This window comes from Pan paniscus, chromosome 15 (genome assembly GCF_029289425.2).
Source record: "Pan paniscus chromosome 15, NHGRI_mPanPan1-v2.0_pri, whole genome shotgun sequence".
NCBI classification, from domain to species: Eukaryota; Metazoa; Chordata; class Mammalia; order Primates; family Hominidae; genus Pan; species Pan paniscus.
Genome location: NC_073264.2, coordinates 66,261,361 through 66,285,046, shown reverse-complemented (window position 1 = coordinate 66,285,046; position 23,686 = coordinate 66,261,361). Strand labels below are relative to the sequence as shown.

The 23,686-nt window shown below is 45.4% G+C and overlaps 1 long non-coding RNA gene across 1 annotated transcript; it reads left to right on the top strand.

Moving 5' to 3' along the window:
* The first annotated feature begins 212 nt into the window (after positions 1 to 212).
* Positions 213 to 23,358, top strand: LOC117975838 (uncharacterized). The gene is made up of 3 exons (XR_004666217.2): positions 213 to 4,235; positions 16,326 to 16,408; positions 21,411 to 23,358. It is a non-coding gene; the product is annotated as an uncharacterized LOC117975838 (long non-coding RNA).
* The last annotated feature ends 328 nt before the right edge of the window (positions 23,359 to 23,686 follow it).

Here is a 23,686-nt window from a genome sequence, read left to right as displayed (position 1 = left end):
GGAGGAGGCATTAGACCTCACAAGGCTGCCCTCACCCCACCCTGCCAAGGTCTGAACCCAAAGTTAGCGGGCTCCGCATACTGAACCTTGCTCTCTGGCCCCAGGGAAGAATGTCCCCCTGCTGTGGAGAGATGTCTGTCCCAGAGAGAAAATGGCCCCTTCACCTGGTTCCAGAGTATTCAAAGGCACTCTCGGACAGAAGAGGAAAGAGAGAGGAGTGTGTGAGAAAGAGAGCAGGGGAGGGGGAGACAGTGAGAGCGGGCGAGCATGCAGACTAGGAACTCGGTCTTGTTTCTCACATGCTCTCAGCTCTCTGAGCTGGGTCAGTGCATCCCGCCGAGACCACACCCTCCTGCCCACAGAAATCTGAAAAGAACCACCAAGGGGCTTCTGACTTCATTCACTGGCCTTATTCGGCATCGTAACAACTGACTTTATCCCGGCTTTATGGTTTGCCTCTGTGACATCCTGAGGGAGTAGTTGCACTATACATACACACACACTCACGACTCTCACACACACATATCACATACTCACACAATTCACACACACAACACACACACATCACATACAACTCACACACATCACACACAACTCACTGACATCACACATAAATTCACACACACTCTCACAACTCACATCACACACAAATTCACACACACACACACCCCACATTCACACATACCATCACACCCCCACACACTCAGCACACACACTCACACATTTACACACACACAACCTACACTCACATATCACACTCACAATTCACACTCTTACATAACACACACACTCTCACATCCACACACACCCCCACACACTCACACATTCACACACACTCACCCCCCACACACACACTCACACACACCCCTTCCTCACACTCCCCCATTCGACAGAATTCTGCTTTGTAAAGGGAGCTGTGAGGACGGAAATACTAAGGCACACCATCAGAGGGAGGGAAAGAAAAGACTGGGAAGAAAATTCACTGAAAAGGATTTCTGAGTCTGCAGATGGGGAACTTTTTCTTTTGAAACCATTTCAGACTTACAGAAAAGCACAAAGTACTTTTCACAGAAAAATACAAAAGTACAGACAATTCCTGTGTCCTTTTCACCCTGTCTGCTTCTGATTTTCATTCCCTATGTAGACTGTTTTCTGAACCATTTGAGAGTAAGGTGCAGATAAGATCCCCCTTTATCCCTAAATACTTGAGTGTATGTTTCCTAAAAAACATGAATATTCTTTTTCATAACTCAAATACATTATCTAACTCGGGAAATTAATATTGACACAACACTATTATCTAAACTATACATCTTTCTGATGTAAAATTTCACCAGTTATTCTAATAATGTTCTTTATAAGAGTAAAATAATGTTCTTTATAAAGAGAAAAAAATGTTTTGATCCAACATCAAATCCAACCTCTTAACAATGTCATGACTTTTTTTTTTTTGAGACGGAGTCTCGCTCTGTCGCCCAGGCTGGAGTGCAGTGGTGCGATCTTGGCTCGCTGCAAGCTCCGCCTCCCGGGTTCACGCCATTCTCCTTCCTCAGCCTCCCAAGTAGCTAGGACTACAGGCGCCCGCCACTAAGCCCGGCTAATTTTTTGTATTTTTAGTAGAGACGGGGTTTCACCGTGTTAGCCAGGATGGTCTCGATCTCCTGACCTCGTGAGCCACCCGCCTCGGCCTCCCAACGTGCTGGGATTACAGGTGTGAGCCACCGCGCCCGGCCTTTTTTAATTTTTTTGAGACGGAGTCTCACTCTGTCGCTCAGGCTGGAGTGCAGTGGCGCGATCTCGGCTCACTTCAAGCTCTGCCTCCCGGGTTCATGCCATTCTCCTGCCTCAGTCTCCCGAGTATCTGGGACTACAGGCGCCAGCCACCACGCCCGGCTAATTTTTTTTTTTTTTTTTTTTTTTGTATTTTTAGTAGAGACGGGGTTTCACTGTGTTAGCCAGGATGTCTCGATCTCCTGACCTCTTAATCTGCCCACCTCGGCCTCCCAAAGTGCTGGGATTACAGGCGTGAGCCACCGCACCTGGCCAGCAATATCATGTCTTTTTAGGTTTCTTCAATTAGAATAGTTCTTCAGCTTTGTCTTTCATGACACTGACATTTTTGAAGAATGTAAGCCATTTATTTAATCGACTGTCCCTCCTTTTAAATTAGTCTGATGTTTCCTCACAATTAGATTCCGGTTGTACCTTTTTGGCAGGAAAACCACAGAGGTGATATCATGTCCTTCGGCGCACATACATCAGGAGATATATGCTATCAATCTGTCCCATTTGTCCCTTGCGATGTTAACTTTGATCATTTGATTCAGGTGGGGATTATCAGTCCTCTCTACTGTAAAGTTATTATTTTTCTCTTTGAAATCAATAGGTGTTTTATGAGGATCTACTTTGAGATTGTGTAAATACACTGTTTCTCATCAAATTTTTACCCACTAGTTTTAACATCCCTTGATAATTCTTGCCTGAATCAATGACTCTAAGGTTTACCAAATGGTCATTTTCTAATTTTATCATTTCTTATACCTATATTAGTTGTAATTTTACTCTAAGGAAAGCCTTTTTCTTTTTCTCCATTTATTTATTTGCTTATATTAATATGGACTTAGATGTTCACATTTTATCCAATTTATTATTATTATTATTATTATTATTATTTTAGATGAAGTCTCCCTTTTGTCATCCAGACTGGAGTGCAGTGGTGTGATCTTGGCTCACTGCAGCCTCCGCTTCCTGGGTTCAAGCAATTCTCCCGCCTCAGCCTCCCGAGTAGCTGGGAAAACAGGTGCTCACCACCATGCCCAGCTAATTTTTGTATTTTTAGTAGAGATGAGGTTTCACCGTGTTGGCCAGGCTGGTCTTGAACTCCTGACCTCAGGTGATCCACCTGCCTTGGCCTCCCAAAATGCTGGGATTACAGGCATGAGCCACCATGCCCAGTCGATTATTATTATTATTTTTTAAAAGTTCAGATTGTCCAAGATTTGAACGGGAACTCCTTCCTCCTGCTGCTGCTGCTGCTGCTGCTTCTTCTTCTTCTTCTTCTTCTTCTTCTTCTTCTTCTTCTTCTTTTCTTCTTCTCCTCCTCTTCTTCTTCTTCTTCTTTTTTTTTTAATGAAACAGGGTATCTTTTACTACATAGCCCAGGCTGGAGTGCAGAGTGGCTATTTACAGAGGTGATCATGGCTCACTGCAGCCTCAAACTCTTGGGTTCAAGCAATCCTCCCACCTCAGCCTCCTGACTAGCTGGGATTACAGGTGCATGTTACTGCCTCCCAGCTAGGGTTATTTTTGAAGGTGGATTCTCCAAAACTCTGGTCCAGGCTATTTCTCCAAATTATGAATGTTTAAACAGCATTCAAGAATCTAATTTTTAACATTATGAGAAAGCACAGCATCTATGCCAGTGAATTTTAGAGTTCCAACGAAATAACAAGATGTTTATTTACATACATTTTATAATCTTCCTAGAGACCAGACTCATTTCCTAAGTGAGGACATGACTTCCTCTCTCTTCTCCCGGTCCTGATGTATGTCCAGTCCATTTCACAGTAGACCTACTGAGGAAGTAACAGGGTAGAGAGGAGAGTCAGGGAAGTGGGAAGGTGAGAGAGAAGTAGGGAGGAAAAGGAACAGGAGGAGAAAGAACTCCTCTCCTCTCCTCATTTGTTCAGACGGTCTGGCACCTACAGCCTCCTCATGTCCCCCAGCCCCACTGCCCCCTCCTGGAAGTCAGCGCACTGCTGCCGCTGGCATTCACATCGTGTCGGCAGGACGCCGGAGACGTTGTCAGAGGTTAGAGACAGCCACTTTCATCTCAGAAAAGGGGCCGGGAGATGACCTGGGTTATATAGAAGGAACTCAAGTCTTCTTGCCGCAGAAATGCCACTGGAAGGGATGGAGGAGAGAAAACCCGGTTGTATGATGTCTGCATTGCCCTCCTCGCTGGAACTCACCACAGGCTGGAGGTGCTTCCGGCAGAACCGAGCGCCGGGGAAAGCCTGTGATAAATCATCTCTGTCTTTACTAGCCAAGGGTTGCTATGGCAATAGGAATACACTGTAGGTTTTAAGAGATGTAATTTTCTGTGATTCACTGTATATTTTTAGCCATTTTTCCCTCTGTATTATCTCCCTGTGGTAATTGCCTATTAATGCTGGTCTGTACTAAGATTGGACTAAACGGTCGATTCTCAGAAGAGATGAAAACCCTGGAGCTCAGTAAGTACAAGGGGGTGATGGCCCATGAACTTAAGAGTAACCTGGTAGAACAACCAGATTAGTTCAGGACATGGATGAATTCACGTGGCCCATGCTACGTCTGTCTTGGGAGGAGAGTAAAGCAGTGTGAAGGGACCCAGCAATGTGGCTCTGGAGTTTTGGGAATGGGAAGCTGAGTCATACTACCCACTGAAATCCATATGCTCGAATGGTGTCAAGGGCAGGCCACAAAAGTCAGAAACAAGCATCCTGTGCAAGGGACACTAGGACCCAGGTTTCCAAACAAGGAACTGTAAAAGCTTCTAACCTTTTTTTTTTTTTTTTTTGAGACGGAGTCTCGCTCTGTTGCCCAGGCTGGAGGGCAGTGGTGCGATCTCGGCCCATTGCAAGCTCCACCTCCCAGGTTCATGCCATTCTCCTGCCTCAGCCTCCTGAGCAGCTGGGACTACAGGCGCCCACTACCATGCCTGGCTAATTTCTTTGTGTGTGTTTTTTTTTTTAGTAGAGACGGGGTTTCACCGTGTTAGCCAGGATGGTCTCGATCTCCTGACCTCGTGATTCACCTGCCTCGACCTCCCAAAGTGCTGGGATTACAGGCATGAGCCACCGTGCCTGGCCTCTAACCTCTTTTAATTTAGTTAAAGTCTTCTATTGTTTCTTATCTTATCCTTCCTTCTTTATTCCTTTCTTCTTTCTTTCCTTGCTCTAATTTTACTTTTTTTTTTTTTAACCGTAAAATCAGGGGAGAGACTAAGAGGAGGTGAAAATAGAATGTATCTAGTTGCTATTGGTTCATAGTTGTATCAGGGGTCTTTCCATCCAGGCCACAGAAAATCCAGCCGAAACTGCTTAAGCAGAAAGAGAACTTACTCTTTCTCTAATAGCTGAAAAGTCCAGGGGCTTGGGTTTAGTCTCAGGCACAGTTGTATTCAGAAGGCCAGATGACATCATCAACATCTGGGCTGTCTGACACACCACTAAGTTTCACTGATATTTGGGCATTTGGGCTGCAATAACATGAAACTCAGCTAACAGAGGCTTCAACAAAGTGTGGTTTGTTTTTCTCACATAAGAAGTCCAGAGAGAGGTTTATTTTTCTCATACAACAAGCAGCCCAGAATAGGCATAGATGACGTTACTATGCAGCAGCTCAGTAATGTCATCAAGAACCCAGCCTCTTTCTTCATTTCAGCTCTACTGTCTTCAGGGTCACAGGAGGACAGGTCCAGCTCTAGACATTCAAGGCAGAAAGAAGAGGCTAGCTAACTTCCGATTTTTTTTTTTAATCCAGAAAAGTAAATCAATCCCCAAAGTTCCCAGCTGACCTCTGCTTCCAGTTGATTGAATACATCAATGCCATGAGGCCACTTTAGCCACAGAGGAGGCTGGGAAAGTACATTTTTAAGCTTTTTTGGTCCCTGCAGTAGAAGCAGTGTTTTTTGTTTGGTTTGGTTTTGCCTCATATAACAGTCAAAGAACAAACCATACCCAAGATTGTGAAAGGGTTCTGCCTCTTCCTTGCAGTCTGACCAGTCACTCCGTTGTCATATCCTAGCCAAGAAGGGAGAAGGTATAAGAGAAGGGCAAGAAGCTTTCTTTTAAGGATGCAATGCATAAGTTGCATTCATCACTTCTCTTCTGCCCATATGCTATTGGTCAGAACATAACCACATGATCACAACCAGCTGTAAGGGTGGCTGGGAAATGTAGTACTTGGGTAGCCATGTGCCCAGCTAAAACTTGAGGAGTTCTGTTAGTCACATGATGAAGAGGAGGGGTATTTTGAAACAACTAGCAATCTCCTCAGGTGTAGTTAGAGCTCCATGATGTGCTCACTTCACATTGCATGCCTGTATCAAAACATCTTATCTACCCCATAAATATATACACCTACTATATACCCACAAACATTTTTTAAAAATAAAATAAAACAAAAATAAATTAAAAAATAAAAAAGAGCAGTTATAGGAGAAAGGGTTTGGATGGCTATTAGATTCACTCATTCAAGGCCAAATATTTCTGCCTCTGCCACATTCTCAGAGAGGCTTACCTTTGTGCAGGTAAGACAGCTTCAGCATCACCAGCCTCACATTCTCCCTGGTCCAAGACCATTAGTAAAAGAGCCCAACATCTTCGCAGCTACCCTGGGCAGTCTCACCACATCTCCTTGGTTCTTACTGGGTCACCTGCCCATCATTAACTAAGGGGATGCAATGCAATACTCTGGTCATTCCTGAATCACTTGCTCCACCAAATCACCAAGATCTTTCTGGGCCTCAGTTTGCTCATCTGTAAACTAAACATAATAAAACCTACCTCACAGGGTTGGTGGGAGAGTGCTGCTGGGGGACTCAGGCTGAGCTGGGGGTCATTGTCCATACATGCATTTCAGTTTGCCTACTGACCAGACTCACCTTAACAATATCATTTCAAAAAACAAGACCCTGTAAAATCAAAGTAATCATCATTGGATAGTTAGCCTAGATCTCATCTTATAATATATTCCAAAGTAAAAATACTTGCTAGGTACCTGGCACTGTGCTAAGCACTTTGCATACCTTCTATCAAAACTCTCAAAGTAATTCCATGGGAGAGATACTTTCACTGTTTTCAATTAACAGATAAGAGTGGTGATGGGTGCCTGTAATCCCAGCTACTCGGGAGGCTGAGGCACAAGAATCACTTGAACCTGGGAGGCAGAGGTTCCAGTGAGTCGAGATCACACTACCGCACTCCAGCCTGGGTGACAAAGCAAGACTCTTAAAAAAACAAACGAATAAACAAACAAAAATAAACGAATAAATAAACAAAACGGATAAGGAAATTTAGCTCCTTGCCTAAGGTCACAGCCAGCACAGTGATGGAGCCACAAAGCCAGGACTAACTTTGAACCCCCACAATCTCCTCCCTCTTATTGTATAAAAATAAGTAAAAATAACCACATATTTATGAAATCACGAAAACCTTCCTGCTGATTGTGGTGGTCACAAGAAAGCACCTTTTGATGCAGGACAGACGAATCTCCAAATTGGGGCTTAGCCCAGGAAGGTTCTTGGCTTTGCCCAGGAGAGAATTCAAGGGCAAGCCAATGGTGTTGAACAGCCTTTGATGAAAGCGCCCAGTGCACAGGAGCAGCAGAGGTACTGCTCCTTGCAGAACAGGGCTACCCTATAGGCAGTGGGCCCAGAGTAACAGCTCAGAGGAAGTTCTGCACTCATTTTTATGCCTGCTCTGAATTGTATGCAAATTAAGGGGTGGTTTTTGCAGAAATTTCTAGAAAAGAGGTGGTAACTTCTAGGTTGTCAAGTCATTGCCACGGAAAGGGTTGGGAACTTCTGGGTGTTGCCATGGTAATGGTAAACTGACATGGCACAGTGATGGGCGTGTCTTATGGGGTGGTGCTTCTGCCCTGGACTTGTTTTAGTTAGTCCCCAATTTGTCCAGTATCTGAACCCTGCCTCCAAAGTAAAGTCTCACCTCCTACCTCACTTTGATCTCCGTTTGAGAGAACCTGCTACCAGGAGTAGCAGGATGACAGCCTTACACTATGGATCCTTTGGGCTCCCTGCAGCCTTCACACTGAGGCCTCCCCCTCCCTGGGCACAACAGATGTACTACAGTCAGGCCAGTCCTGTCCAGTGGCAACTCCTCTGTTCTTGGGCTTCCCATAAGCCTGGCTGTGGCTTTCTTGGAGCTATGCTGTAGTCTAGATTCTTCCTACCCAACTCTCTTTCCTTTCCACTCTCCTTCAGCAAGTGCCAGGCCTGCACTGTTGCCTGAGGGCTGTCCTCACCACTCCTGCTCCCACACCCTATATCCTTCACATACATTCTCCCCCATGCATTTATGCTCTGCCTAATTCCATCTTGGCATGTGTTTCTCAGAGGACCTGAAATGACACACTTCTTGTACCTCCCTTAACTCACAACATGAACTACATCACAGGCTTTTATGTTTCCAAAGATTTTTGAGTGTTAAAGAATAAGAAAGCAATAAAAATAATAATTCAAAATTGGGCTGTAGGGAAGATCTAATGTGGTCCAATAAGGAGGCTCCTAGCCTGGCACTTAAAAGGTAGAGACTCCTTCTTGAAGCAAGTTTCTGCATAGAGAGAAAAACAATAATCATTGCTGATCTTAAAAGAAACCTAGCTGCATTGGGCATTTTGGATGGAGAGGGTTAGAGGCATCTGAGACTTGCCTGGAGTCACTCCACAGGGTCACAGATAGATTTCAATCATTCTAATCCTCATCCAGAAGCTTCAAATGCTCCTGAGACAAGGAATTGATCCTTTACCGAAAGAGCGAAGAATGCTACTTAACTCAGCCAAAGAAAAATAATGATCAATTGAGCAAAATGTACTGGCTTTAGACAAGGATCTCCAAACTGAAATGGAATTACTCTTGTTGCCCCTGGGAACACAAACCATGTGCCACAACTACACTGCCCTGCCCTGCCTCATCCTACCTTAAGGCTTTTTCAGGGATTACTAACTAGTAGCCACAGAGCAATGTGTCCTACAAACATGTTTTATCTGGTCCCTGTGGTCTTTTTTTACACAATATAAATTAGTTAAGATTTATCAAGTGAGATATTTCACATAAAAAATCTGGACTTCATGCTTCTTTTGGAAAATCAGAAAATCTGAAAATATCAGCCCTACATGTGAACTTCCTGCCTCAAACAGAACCAGAATCTCTACTACTCCTCTCCTATTAAACTCCTATTAAACATGCTGGCTTTAACATGCTCAGGACCATAAACCTACTTGATTTTGAGCACTCAGATTCAGATCATGAGCCCTGGGTAGCACTTGGCTGAAGTTAACTGTCAGCTCTTTAAGAAAAATGAGTTAGTAACAATGTTTTTTTTTTTTTTTGAGATGGAGTCTTGCTCTGCCACCTAGGCTGGAATGCAATGGTACGATCTCAGCTCACTGCAAACTCCACCTCCCGGCTTCAAGTGATTCTCCTGCCTCAGCCTCCCAAGTAGCTGAGATTACAGGCACCTGCCATCATGCCCAGCTAATTTTTGTATTTTTGTAGAGATGGGGTTTCACCATGTTGGCCAGGCTGGCCTTGAACTCCTGACCTCAGGTGATCCACCCACCTTGGCCTCCCAAAGTGCTGGGATTACAGGCATGAGCCACCGCCACTACACCTGGCCACTAAATAAATTAATAGCATAAACAGGATTTCAAGAAGGAATTTCTTTTTTTTTTTTTTTTGAGACAGAGTCTCGCTCTGTCGCCCAGGCTGGAGTACAGTGGTGCAATCTCAGCTCACTGCAAGCTCTGCCTCCTGGGTTCACGCCTGAGGCTCCTGCCTCAGCCTCCCGAGTAGCTGGGACTACAGGCATCTGCCACCACGCCCAGCTAATTTTTCTGTATTTTTAGTAGAGACCCGGTTTCACCATGTTAGCCAGGCTGGTCTCGATCTCCTGACCTCGTGATCCGCCCGCCTCGGCCTCCCAAAGTGCTGGGATTACAGGCATGAGCCACCGCACCCGGCCAGAATTTCTTAAAAACTAGTCTTCAAGCACTTAGGTAAGAATGACAGCCATGATTAGCACGGCTGGAAGGTTTGTCAGCACTGACAGCTGGGGACAGGTGTCCCTCGTCAGAGGCAGAGACCCTGGGTTGGAGGAGGTGGGACTTCTGTCCTGGCTTTGTCCTTACTAGTTACACAACCTTGAGCATTGCCTTCACCCTCAGGTCAGGTGCCTGGTGTTGTAAGAGCTAACAGTGCCTAAGTGTTTTACTACCTGAAAAGCAGTCTATTAAGTGTTTTGTATGCATCCTCTCTTTTCATTCCACACCATGTCCTGAGGTCATGTACCAGTATTATCCCTAAAGCACAGGAAGGTTTTGTGACCTGTCCAAAGTCAGAGAGTCAGTTGGAGCTCAGACGCTTTGGGCTCCCTGCAACCTTCACACTGAGGCTTCCCCGTCCCTGGGTACAACAGATGTACTACAGCCAGGCCAGTCCTGTCCAGTGGCGACTCCTCTGTGACTGCAGACCCCACACATGCACCTAGAAGACTGTGATGCTTACACCTGCATAGGGTGGTCCGAGGCACTGAAGAAGACTGTGTAGGCCAAGTGCTTTTTGTAATATGTAAAGTGCTACAGGATGATGTTTACTATTATCATTTGAATGCTGCAATTTTCTTTTTCAAAACTAATGCTTTATCTAAAAGTCATCAATTCAGTTTGGCCCCTTCCTACTTCATTCACCTTAATTAATTCATATTTTTCTCTCTTAAAGAGAGAGTAAAGAGCTGGAACTGGCACATCAGTAGTCCTGTATCGCCCTCTGCTGACAACAGTCAGGAAAACTATAAAATTGCAACAGGTGATACTGATTCTCTAAGCCTCCTTGAACAATTTCTGGAGCACCTACTTTGTCCTGGGCATTGTACTAGCTGCTATACGGTCTAGAGAGACTAGGAATGGAGTATACAGGAGATATTATTCTAGATAAGCCTGTCCTGTGTGATTTAGATATGGGAGAAGGAAAGTAGAGAAACCTACAGACAAGGGTGACCTGTATTTCATCTCATAATATATTCCAAAGTAAAAATATTTATTCAGTACTTCCTAGATGATTACCATCAGGACATCACGGACAGTAGGCCAAAGCCAGACAGAGTTGTCATTATCCCCCTCAAAAGGCCACAAGGAACCCCCAAACAGTGAGGTAAATGGTACTCTTTGCCCAGGCATATGCAGGTAAGTGACTAGCAACCAGCTTTCTGGCCAGGAGAAGCCCTGATTGGTAGTGTTTCCCAATTGTCATGGTGTAAATACTCCCATTATGACCAATTTCAAGCTATCAACATAATGATTCACAACATTTTTGAAAATTTAACAATCGGCCTCTCACAAGCTGTAGGAGCTGGCTCTAACACACCATTTCCTTTTTTTTTTTTTTTTTTTTTAGATGGAGTTTTGCTCTTGCTGCTCAGGCTGGAGTGCAGTGGCACGGTCTTGGCTTGCTGAAACCTCCACCTCCCGGGTTCAAGCAATTCTCCTGCCTCAGCCTCCCAAGTAGCTGAGATTACAGGTGCCCACCACACCCAGCTAATTTTTGTATTTTTAATAGAGATGGGGTTTCACTATGTTGCCAGGCTGGTCTCGAACTCCTGACCTCAGGTGATCCACCTGCCTTGGCCTCCCAAAGTGGTGGGATTACAGGCATGAGCCACCACACCCAGCCTCACACCACTTCTTTTAACTCTAGAAAAAATATACCTTCTCATCTTCCTCCCAATCAACTGGATTCTGGAATTCTCCAAGTTGGTGCACATCTACGGGCAGGGACAGATCAGCTTCACCCCAGAAAGATCAACCCCAAACAGGAAATGGGGAATGCTGGCTGGGTCTTCCCCTACACATCGTCAGGTGGCTCTGGTCAAAGGTCTACTTCACCTTCCCCTCTCTCCCTTCTTCCAGTCCTTCTCCTATCGAACCAACTGAAGAAAGAGGGACTGTGTAGGACATCATGATGCATCCCTGAAAGAGAATCTCGTTCTGACACCACCTCCTCGTCTTCATGTCCCAGTTCCCTTCCTTAATGGATTTGGTTCACAAGCCTGCCTCATCTAGAAGCCCCCCCTCACATGCGAGAAGGAGACACCTCCGGGCTCCTGGAGGAACTCCAAGATCTTCTGATATGAAGACACTGGCCAACTTGGACCATGTGTCTCTCACTTTGTGCAACTCACAAGGAAGAAGGCCCTGCTTTAGCCCCAGAAAAGGAGGAGGAATGTGTAGGGCCATGCAGGGCCTAAGGGAGCAGTTCCCAATTGTCTCCAACTAGAGACAAGACTCAGGCTGAGCAAAACCCAGCTGCCAGGGGCCCAAGAGGTCCAACCTCCTGACGGTGTGCTTCCTACTCAGCCCAGAAATCATTCCAAGGCCCTCCAGATAAAACTAGAGGCACAGCTGGGCATGGTGGCTCATGCCTGTGATCCCAGCACTTTCGGAGGCTGAGGTGAGAGGATCTCTTGAGGCCAGGAGTTCAACACCAACCTGGCCAACATGGTGAAACCCTACCTCCACTAAAAACACAAAAATAAGCTGGGCATGGTGGCGCATGCCTGTAGTCCCAGCTACTCAGGAGGCTGAGGCACAAAATTTGCTTGAACCTGGGAGACAGAGGTTACAGTGAAGTGAGATCGCACCACTGCACTTCAGCCTGGGCAACAGAGCAAGACTCTGTCTCAAAAAAACAAGACAAAAAAACTAGAGGCCCAATGACCCCACTATCTAAACAGCAGCTGCCAAACCTCTGCCCCCATGAGGTCAGCAGTTCTACTTGCTTATTCTCCCACAAACTAACCTCTGACTTCCTTCTGCAGCTCCCACTTATCCTAAGATTTCAGTGACTTTAACAGAAGATGAAATCTACAGTGATGGGCAGGCTTGGGGGTGCATCCTTGTGATCCCGGTACTTTGGGAGGCTGAGGCAGGTGGATTGCTTGAGCCCAGGAGTTTAAGAACAGCCTGGGCAACATAGTGAGCCCCTGTCTCTCAAAAAAAAAAAAAAAAATTTTTTTTTTTAATTAGCTGGACATGGTGGCATGCACCTGTAGTCCAGCTACTTGGGAGGCTGAGGTGGGAGGATCGCCTGAGCCCAGGAGGGAGGAGCTGTGTTCATGCCACTGCACTCCAGCCTGGGCAACAGAGTGAAACTGTGTCTAAAAAACAAACAAACAAACAAAAACAAAAAAACTATAGCAAGAAGACTAAGTTCCTTCTGCTTTTGGTTCAGCTAGTTGGAGTTATATGTCTTTGAGAACATTTCTAAACCTCTGGGGTTTGTCTTCTGAAGTCTAAATGGAAATAATCATCAGAGAGCACAGTTGAGAGGACTAAATTAGAATGCTGAGAAAAGAGCTTTATAAATCATAGTGTTACATAAATGTTTGTTGTTTTTCTACCTAAGAGACGTCTTTACAATGTTTCCCCCTCCTTATAAAAGGAATATGTGTTCTTTACAGAAATTTTGGAAAGTAAATTTGAGTATTAAAAAAAATTAAAATCCCCTGTAATCCCAGCACTTTGGGAGGCTGAGGCGGGCAGATCACAAGGTCAGGAGATCGAGACCATCCTGGCTAACACGGTGAAACCCTGTCTCTACTAAAAATACAAAAAATTAGCTGGGCATGGTGGCTGGCACCTGTAGTCTCAGCTACTCGGGAGGCTGAGGCAGGAGAATGGCGTGAACCCGGGAGGTGGAGCTTGCAGTGAGCCGAGATCGTGCCACTGCACTCCAGCCTGGGCGACAGAGCAAGAGTCCGTCTCAAAAAAAAAAAAAAAAAAATTAAAATCAGTCCAGGCACAGTGGCTCACACCTGTAATTCCAGCATTTTGGGAGGTTGAGGCAAGAGGATCTCTAGCCCAGGAGTTTGAGACCAGCCTGGACAACATAGCAAGACCCTGTCTCTACAAAAAATAAATAAATAAGTATGCAGCCATAAAAAAGAATGAGATCATAATCTTTGCAGGGACATGGATGGAGCTGAAAGTTATTATCCTTAGAAAACTAACGCAGGAACAGAAAACCAAATGCTGCATGTTCTCACTTATAAGTGGGAGCTAAATGATGAGAACACATGGACACATAGAGGGGAACAACAGACACTGGGGCCTATTGGAGAGTAGAGGGAGGAGGGTCAACAATGGAGGAGGATAAAGAAAGATAACTAATGGGTACTAGGCTTAATACCTGGGTGATGACATAATCTGTACAACAAACCCCCATAACACAAGTTTACCTGTATAAAAAACTTGCACAGGTACCCCTGAAGTAAAAAAAAAAAAAAAAAAAAAAATCATGTCCTCTGCAGCAACATGGATAGAACTGGAGGCCATTATCATAAGCAAATTAATGCAGGAACAGAAAAGCAAATATAGTATGTTCTCACTTATTAGTGGGAGCTAATCACTGAGCACACATGGACACAAAGAAGGGAACAATTGACACCAGAGCCTGCTTAAAGGTGGAAGGAGGGAAGGGGTGAGGATCCAAAAGCTACTTAATGGGTACTATGCTTATTACCTGGGTAACAAAATAATCTGTATACCTAACCCCACAACAAACAATTTACCCATGTAACAAACCTGCACAGGTATCCACTGGACTTAAAATAAAAATTGGAAAGAAAACATGAAAATAAAAAATAAAATTAAGTAAATAAATAAATAAACATCACCCAGAGTTAACAATCCACATTTGGTGTGTTTGCCTGGGGTATTTTTCTCTCTGTGTATATAAACATACCTTTGTTAAAAGAAAGGACGATCATACTTATGACTCAAGGGCAGTGGTTTCTCTTTTCACCAAGGGACCCCGAGTCCCTCCAGACAACCTGCAGATCCTACAGCGTTTCTCTCATCCCTGCAATGGAAAGAGAGTCTCACATTCAAAAACAGTTGAAAATAAGCCTAAGAGTAGCCTCCTGGGTTTCCAAATAAGGAGACCTTGGAAATAGAACCTGTTCTACCTGATAGAGGCCTTCAAACTTTCTGCTCTGCAAGCCATTTTGGAAAGACAATTTCCCCTTACGGATCACCTTGTCTACCTATCTTAATTTGTAAAATGATTTTTTAAAATTAAAATTGAGAAGATTTCCACTTAGTAAAACATATATTGCTACAACCATTATTGTTAAAATGCATATTTGTAGGCCCTTTTAAATGTGAAACTGAATTTGCTGTAGGAAATACTTTTGAAAACCTCACATTTTTCTGTGGCAGGTCCATGAATCACCAAAGGTACCCATGTAGAACGTAAATGCAAATATGTTCCTCTGGGTTCTTTCAGTATCTGACAAAATGTCATCTTTTCATCAATGTTACCAAGTTATCCTTTGCTTCTGCCCTGAAACAGGTGTTTTCTGGCTGTCAGAAATTGTCTGGGTCTCTTCTCCTCTATAACATCTGGCCCCTCCTGCCAGATTCTGCCTCAACCTTGATTTCTCCAATAACCCAGTTTAACCCAGATTAGGGGTAAAACTCCAGGGCTCTGGAACCTTGGGAGGGGGCACCCAATGCTCACATGACTTAAAGTGCATTGTTAGGAGAATGTGTCCTAACAGTGATGTCACTTGAGTGGCACTCAACACTTAGTTCTCAAGCAAAGCTGCAGTGGCAGGATGGCCCAGCTAGGCTCAGCAAGGGCGGTTCTACCTGCTCTCCCATCCCTGTGGCAACTGCCTTGGATCAGTCAGGGCTCTCCAGAGAAAGAACACCAATAGAAGATATACAGACATATATAAGAGGAGATTTATGATGGGAATTGACTCATTCAATTATGGAGGCAGAGAAGTCCCATAATCTGCCATCTGCAAGCTGGAGAATCAGGAAAGCTGGTGGTATCATTCAGCCCCAGGCCAAAGCCCTGAGAACCAGGAGCTCAGATGTCTGAGGGCAGGAGAAGATGGACGTCCCAGCTCAAGGACAGAGAGTATTTGCCCTTCTTCAGCCTTTTTGTTCAGTTTTGCCCCTCAACAGATTAGATGGTACCAGGGAACATTGGTGAGGGCAGATCTTTACTCAGTCTACTGGTGCTAATGCTCATCTCTTCCGGAAACACCCTTGCAGACACACCCAGAAAGAATGTTTGACCAGCTGCCTGGGCATCTATAGGCCCAGTCAAATTGACACATAAAATTAACCCTTGTGTTTTTTGTTTGCTAGTTTGTTTGTTTTGACAGTGTCTTACTCTGTCACCCAGGCTGGAGTGCAGTGGCATGATCTTGGCTCAGTGCAGCCTCAACTTCCCAGGTCCAAGCAATTCTCCCACATCAGCAGCCTCTGGAGTAGCTGGAATCACAGGCATGTGCCACTATAACTAGCTCATTTTTTAAATTTTTGTAGAAATGGGGTCTCACTCTGATACCCAGGCTGGCCTCAACCCCCTGGGCTCAGTCAGTCCTCCTGCCTCAGACTCCCAAAGTACTGGGATTACAGGTGTTAGCCACCATGCCCAGCCTCATGTGCTTCTTTTCACTTAACTTTCACTCTTGCCACAGCCCAGATGTGTTCTTTCACACTTAACAGCCCAGATGTGTTCTTTCTCTCAGGCTGATGCGTGCTTCTGAACAGCTGACCCTGAGGCCTTCGTCCACCTCTTGACCAGGACCCCCTCATCAGGGCTTCCATCCAGGTAAGGGTGTTGGACCATTTCCAGCTCAACCCCTTTCGAAAGCATGGCCTCTTTCTCTGTGGGCTCACCTCCCAGCACCCAAGGAGTCGACACCAGGACTCCAGAACCTACTTCAAAGCAACACAAGACCCCTTCCACTCTCCCAGCCCTACCATCACACACACACACACACACAGCCTCTCCTTCCATGGGCAGAAGTCAGTGTAGAGGCAGGAGCTCCAAGCCCTGAGACCATCAGGATAATTTCATTATGTCCTTCAGCCGGGCGCGATGGCTCACACCTGTAATCCCAGCACTTTGGGAGGCTGAGGCAAGCAGGTCACCTGAGGTCAGGAGTTTGAGGCCAGCCTGGCCAACACAGTGAAACCCTGTCTCTACTAAAAATACAAAAATTACCCAGGTGTGGTGGTACACGCCTGTAGTCCCACGTACTCGGGAGGCTGAGGCACGAGAATCACTTGAACCCAGGAGGAAGAGGTTACAGTGAGCCGAGATCATGCCACTGCACTCCAGCTGGGTGACAGAGTGAGATCCTGTGTCCAAAAAAAAAAAAAGTCCTTCAGCTGTCACCAACAGAAACCTAGGATGCCCAGCTCATCCCTCGCCACTGGTTCCATTCTCCATAAGGCTCAGATGTCACCTATTAATGAGGCATCCCCAGAAAAGCACACCCATCTCTATTCCCTATCCAGTTCCCTGCTTTATTTTTCTCTATAGCAGGTTTCTCGCTTATAGCTTTCTTATTTATTTTGCTTATTTTCCAGCCTCTCCCACTAAAATATAAGTTCCACAAAAACAGACATCTTTGTTTTGTTCCTTGCTGTGTTCCCAGACCCTGGAACACAGTGTGACAGAGAGAGGGAGAAAGAGGCTTAACTTTTCATGAAGAAAAGTTTTAGAGGCCGGGCGCGGTGGCTCACGCCTGTAATCCCAGCACTTTGGGAGGCCGAGGTGGGCGGATCACTTGAGGTCAGGAGTTCGAGACCAGCCTGGCCAACAGGGTGAAACCCCGTCTCTACTAAAAATACAAAAATTAGCTGGGCATGGTGGTGGGCTTCTGTAATCCCAGCTATTCGGGAGGCTGAGACAGGAGAATTGCTTGAACCCGGGCACCAGAGGTTGCAGTTAGCTGAGATCATGCAATTGCATTCTAGCCTGGGTGACCAGAAACTCCAGCTAAAAAAAAAAAAAAAAAAGTTTTAGAAAAGCGCTTCTCCTCTTAAGTTCCCTTGAGATGTGACTCAGACAATGTTTCCCTGCCAGCTTTTTAGAGTCCTTCCTCACTCTTAATGCACCAGACTTCCAGCTCCTCTCCCAAACCCTGGGAGTGCCAGAGCCCTCTGGGGTCAGTAGGGCCCCTGTGGGAAGCAGCCGTCACATTCCTCACGGGTTCACGTCTTTCCAGGGCCAGCACAGCAGTTATTGCAAAACACTTTTTCAAAGATCTGTCAGGTGAGGAGCCCCCTTGGGCCATGGCACAGCCCCTACTGGTTTCCCACCCTGAACCGTCTCCTTCCTGGGTTACAGAGGGCACTTGCTGCAGGCCTGCCGAAAGGGAAAGTTGCGGAACTGAGAGAAGCAACTTTCTGATTACAAAACTGAAACGAATCTAAAGCCAAAAAGTTCTGCCTACTTACAGTGGCTGGTCTCCAGGCCATAGCCAATGCTTGCAGCTCAGAGCTGCAACCCAGTCATTGCAGGTGTGGCCACGGCTTTTGCTGGCCACATTCTTTTGCTGGGAGGGGGCCTCAGGCAGCCTCTTCTGCCCCCACTGCCAACAGAGCTGAGAAACGCAGTGGGCATTGCCAGGGCTGCTGCTGGAGTGGGAGGAGGCAGGGCCCTTGCACCACAAGGCCTGGCAGAAGCACCTGGAGGCCAGCGCTTTGCGGGACTCGCCTTAGCCAGCTGAACAGAGCAAGGATTCCGATTCACGTGGGCCTGCACGGGTTTGGGGGAGAGGGGATGAAGAATGGGATTTAAGCAGGAGATAAGCAGAGGGAAGGAAAGGGAAACAGGCAGTGCCTAGCATAGGCCACCAGACAGTTACCACCATGCTAACAGAGTTATTAAATGCTTTAAGGGAAAAAAATCATTTTTTCTTTTTTCTTTTTTAACCAACCATACTCTGAACTCTGAGAAGCTAGAAAATCTTCTTTTCAAGTGGCCTAGTGGTTAAGAGTCAGGGATCTATTATACAGTTAGTCACACCTGGACTCAATTTTGTGCTCTGCCTCTTCCCCTCGGAGTCACATTGGATAAATGTCTTCACTTCCCTAAACCTCCCTTTCATCATCTATAAAAAGATGACAGTAGTTCCTACCTCTTAGGGTAGTTGTAAGGATTAAGTAAGGTAATGTTTCTAAAGCTCTTAGCACGGTGCCTGGCACACAGTAAATGCTAAGTTCCTCTGATTGCATATGTACTCTCTCAAATGGCAGCATTGTCAACATTCCCATGGTCAGCTACTTCTTCTGTAACTCCATTTATGTTAGATTTGAATCATGCAAAGTTATTTGCACAGCGAAGTAAAAGTTACTGCCATACTGCATGTAATCCAAAGCAAAAGTAAATGCTCCATTTCAACTATAAGCAGCTTTCCGTTCCTAGCACAACTCAAATGGAAAGATGTTGAAGTGACTTTAGCTTGTTTTTATATTCACCAGAATTTTTCAGTATGATTTATACAGTAGCTTCATGCAGTTTGAGATCTCAGCCTCTCTTTGCTTTGCTGTCACCATTTTCAAATCTTCTAATCACATCCCATTCCCATCTCACTTCCAGTGTCACCACATTTCATTCCTTTGCTGTACTTCTTTTTTTTTTTTTGAGATGGAGTCTCTCTCCATTACCCAGGCTGGAGTGCAGTGGCACGATCTTGGCTCACTGCAACCTTCGCCTCCTGGGTTCGAGAAATTCTCCTGCCTCAGCCTCCCGAGTAGCTGGGACTACAGGCACGCACCACCATGCCCAGCTAATTTTTTTTGTATTTTTAGTAGAGACGGGGTTTCACCATGTTGGCCACGATGGTCTCCATCTCTTGAACTCGTGATCTGCCCACATTGGCCTCCCAAAATGCTGGGATTACAGGCATGAGCCACCGCGCCTGGCCCTGCTGTACTTTCATCTCTGTAAAATGGTACCATCTCTGTACCATTTTTGTAAAATGTCTTGTGAGTTTATCACTGGAGGACAAGGAGGAAACACAACCAAGTACTTTACTGTCGGTGCCTGAACTGAACAACAGAGGTGCAATAACCAGTCACCAACAGACTTTTTAAGTAAGTGACATGATTGGTCACTGATTGTGATGTGGGCATGTTATTTACCTAGTAATTTGTGGACTGAAGAGCTAGCAGCAAAGTTTGTACTTTATTCAATTACTCATAGTTCATATACTGTGGTAACTGTAATTGTACCATGTTATTGAAGGACTGGTGTTCTCAACTAAACCGTAGTAACTAAAATTTGTGCATACTGGAACTGTATAAGGCCAGCTCTGTGTGTAATGATGATGGGTGTTGGATGGCTTGCCATATGCCAGGCCTTGCTGTAGGTGTTTTACTCATATAATCCTTCCTACCCTTTGAGGAAGGTAGCATTACTGATCCCCATTTTACAGAGGAGGAGACTTAGTCACAAAGAGATAACATGCCCAAAGGCATGTGGCTGGCAAGTGGCCTGTGTTTTTAATTACCATGCCATACTTCCGTTATAGAGATGAGGATGCTGTATCAGGATCATGTGGCTCATAAGTGGTAGTGTGTGGGTGCTATCTATCACAGCTGCCTCTACCCCAGCCTACCTGGGAGGATCATCATTTTAACATAAAGTGGCTTTTAGCACTTCCCCAGCTCACAGAAAAAGAAAGATGCAGCCTCAAACACCACCTATGTTTCCCAATTTTATTTAATTTATTTAATTTTTTTTTTTTTTTGTAAGAATAGAGGCAGAGTCTCACTATGTTGCCCAGACTGACCTCAAACTCCTGGGCTCAAGTGATCCTCCCACCTCAGCCTCCCAAAGTTCTGGGATCACCCAGCTCACTGCATGAGCCACCATGCCTGGCCTTTATCTGTTCATTTTTGCATATGTAATACATGGGCCAAAATTCAAAAAGAACAAAGACTACACCATCTCTGTCTCAGGATATCCCAACTTCCAGCCTCATTTTCCTCCCCAGAGGCACCCAATGATACCAGTTTCTTCTCCCTCCTCTCTGGAACACCCCATGTCACCCACCCCTCTCAGATATCTATTAAAAGTTTGATCAGGGGTGCGGTGGCTCACGCCTGTAATCCCAGCACTTTGGGAGCCCAAGGTGGGAGGATCACTTGAGATCAGGAGTTTGAGACCAGCCTGGCCAACATGTAGAAACCCGGTCTCTACTAAAAATACAAAAATTAGCCAGGCATGGTGGTGGGCGCCTGTAATCCCAGCTACTCAGGAGGCTGAGGCAGGAGAATCACTTGAACCAGAGAGGCAGAGGTTGCAGTGAGCTGAGATCACGCCACTGTACTCCAGCCTGGGCAACAGAGTGAGACTGTCTTAAAAAAAAAAAAAAAAATAGAAAGAAAAAGAAAAAGAAAAAGTTATGCCCAGAATCCTGGGTTATAGCAAATTTATTTATTTATTTATAGATGGAGTCTCTCTCTGTCGCCCAGGCTGGAGTGCAGTGGCGCCATCTCAGCTCACTGCAAGCTCCTCCTCCCGGGTTCACGCCATTCTCCTGCCTCAGCCTCCCTACCTACAGGTGCCCGCCACCATGCCCGGCTAATTTTTTGTATTTTTAGTAGAGACAGGGTTTCACCGTGTTAGCCAGGATGGTCTCAAACTCCTGACCTTGTGCTCCGCCCGCCTTGGCCTCCCAAAGTGCTGGGATTACAGGCCTGAGCCACTGTGCCTGGCCAACAATTTTAAATGTAAGAAAAAGTCACTAAGAAGAAGTTACTGAAGAATCAAAATCTTTTAAAAGTTATCTTTGGGTTATTTGTTTTGTTTCCAGGAATTTGAGAAGGATTTAAACACCATGAAGAAAAAGAGTTTGCTGTGAAATTTGTGGAGGGAAGAGCAATAAAAAGTCAAGATCTCCCAGCGGGACAGGACGAGTGCGCTGCTATTTCCCGAAAGGCGCTCAGGAAGGGCCCTGCCTCCGGGTGGGGAGGAGAGGCGGGCAGCCTGGACTTAACCAGAGCCTGCCAGTTGCTCGTGTTTATTGAGGGCCATCTGCTCTCAGGGCCCTCAATCTTGTACTAGGTCTATTTGGAAAAGGATTTAAAGGGCAAAGAAAATAATATCTTCATCTACTATTCGGGCTTTTCCAGGACAATACTGATTTCAAATATTTTATCCTCCTGTCGCCTTAAGCTATCACAAATGTTTTAGAAATCCCAACTTCGTAGTGTCTAAATGGAATTTTCAGAATTGCCTGTAAACCTCTTACCTTCTGCAGCACAAAATCCTTTCTCTGAACACACATCTCAGATTTTTGGCTGGGATAATACAGTCATCATAGAACACTGAGCAGAAGGAATTTCAAGGAAGGCAATTTAAAGTTAGAGGGAAGAGCAGTAAATGTAAAACTATAAACAAATAAAAATGAAATAATAGCTCGTTCTTATTGAGAGATTTAGTGCCGTGCTTATGGTTGTGGATACTGAAGCCAGTCTCTCTGGGTTCATATCCCAGCTTTGATACTTACTAGCTGTGTGACCTGGACAAGCCAGTTAACCTCTCTGTGCCTCAGTTTCCTCATCCACTAAAATGTGGAGAATGGTACAGGGTTCTGAGGGTTTCCTGAGGCTTTTTTTTTTTTTTTTTTTTTTGAGACAGTCTCGCTCTGTTGCCCAGGCTGGAGTGCAGTGGCACGATCTCGGCTCACTGCAAGCTCCGCCTCCCGGGTTCACGCCATTCTCCTGCCTCGGCCTCCCGAGTAGCTGGGACTACAGGCGCCCGCCACCACGCCCAGCTAATTTTTTGTATTTTTAGTAGAGATGGGGTTACACCGTGTTATCCAGGATGGTCTCAATCTCCTGACCTCGTGATCCGCCCACCTCGGCCTCCCAAAGTGCTGGGATTACAGGCGTGAGCCACCGCGCCCGGCCCTTGAGGCTTAAGTATATTACAACAGGAATTTAGAGCTGAGCCCGGGGCAAAGGAAGCACTTTATTCGGATTTGCTCTTGTCATTGGCCCTCACCCTGGGCGGGGTGGTAATCTATTTACACAAACGAACTCATTTAACCTTCACCACAGGTCCCCCCACCCCCAGACAGGTCCCCTCAGTATTCCTCCTGGGCATTTGAGGAACCTTAGACCCGCAGAGGCTAAGTGACTCACCTAAGTCACCCTCCTTGGAGGTGGAAGAGCCAGAATTCAATCCTAGGTCCCAGAACTTATGACCACCTTGCTCACTATAAACATAAGTGAACAAAAAGTGATAGAGATATTTTAAAGCAGTGCAAGTCCTTGCTTCTTTGTGACCTGAAACTCCATCGACTGCTCACCTGGTATTGCCCCTAAACCACTTTCAGTTGTGTTGATCCATCCACTTCTCAATATCAGCTGTCGATATTGAGTGGCCAATTTCCGCCAAACTCCGATTAAACTCTTGGCACATGCTGGAGTCAGCCTTCTGCCTTCCTGCAGAGAGCCTTCTGACAGGGACAGGCAGGCGTCTTCCGGCCACATGGGGTTCAGGAGGAGGACAAATGCTCCAGCACTGATCTGGAAAAGACTATAGCAAAGCATATCGCCCATCAGCCTCCAGAAGGGCTAAGGGGCTATAGATGGAAGAAAGGCTGCAGGAATACATAATAGCTTGGTAAATAATTTGAAGTCTTTGAAAATTATTTCTGTCACTGTTGTTTGAGCCACCTTTTCATTACTCAATATGCCTGATTTATGGATATCACATTTAGGTGAGTGAGTCATTAAAACATGCATATAAAGTTGTCACACACAGACACTTGATGACTGTTGATGAGATTATTTATTGGAAAATAAAGGTGAATGTTGTAACATAAGGGCAATCCGACTTTGGAGTCACCCCACTGAATTCCATTAACTGAATTCAATTGAATTATGCTACAGTTGATTGCTAGAAGCTGTGTGACTTTAGGTGAATCATGTAAGATCTCTAAGCCTCATTTTCTTTTTTGAAAGGAGAGAGAACTGACCAGGCCATCTCTTCAAGCGCATCTTTTTCTATTCAGCACCAATCAAGCAAAAAGTTCTGACAGTCTCTTATATGCTAAGTCTTCTCGTAGCAGCCTGCTCTTTT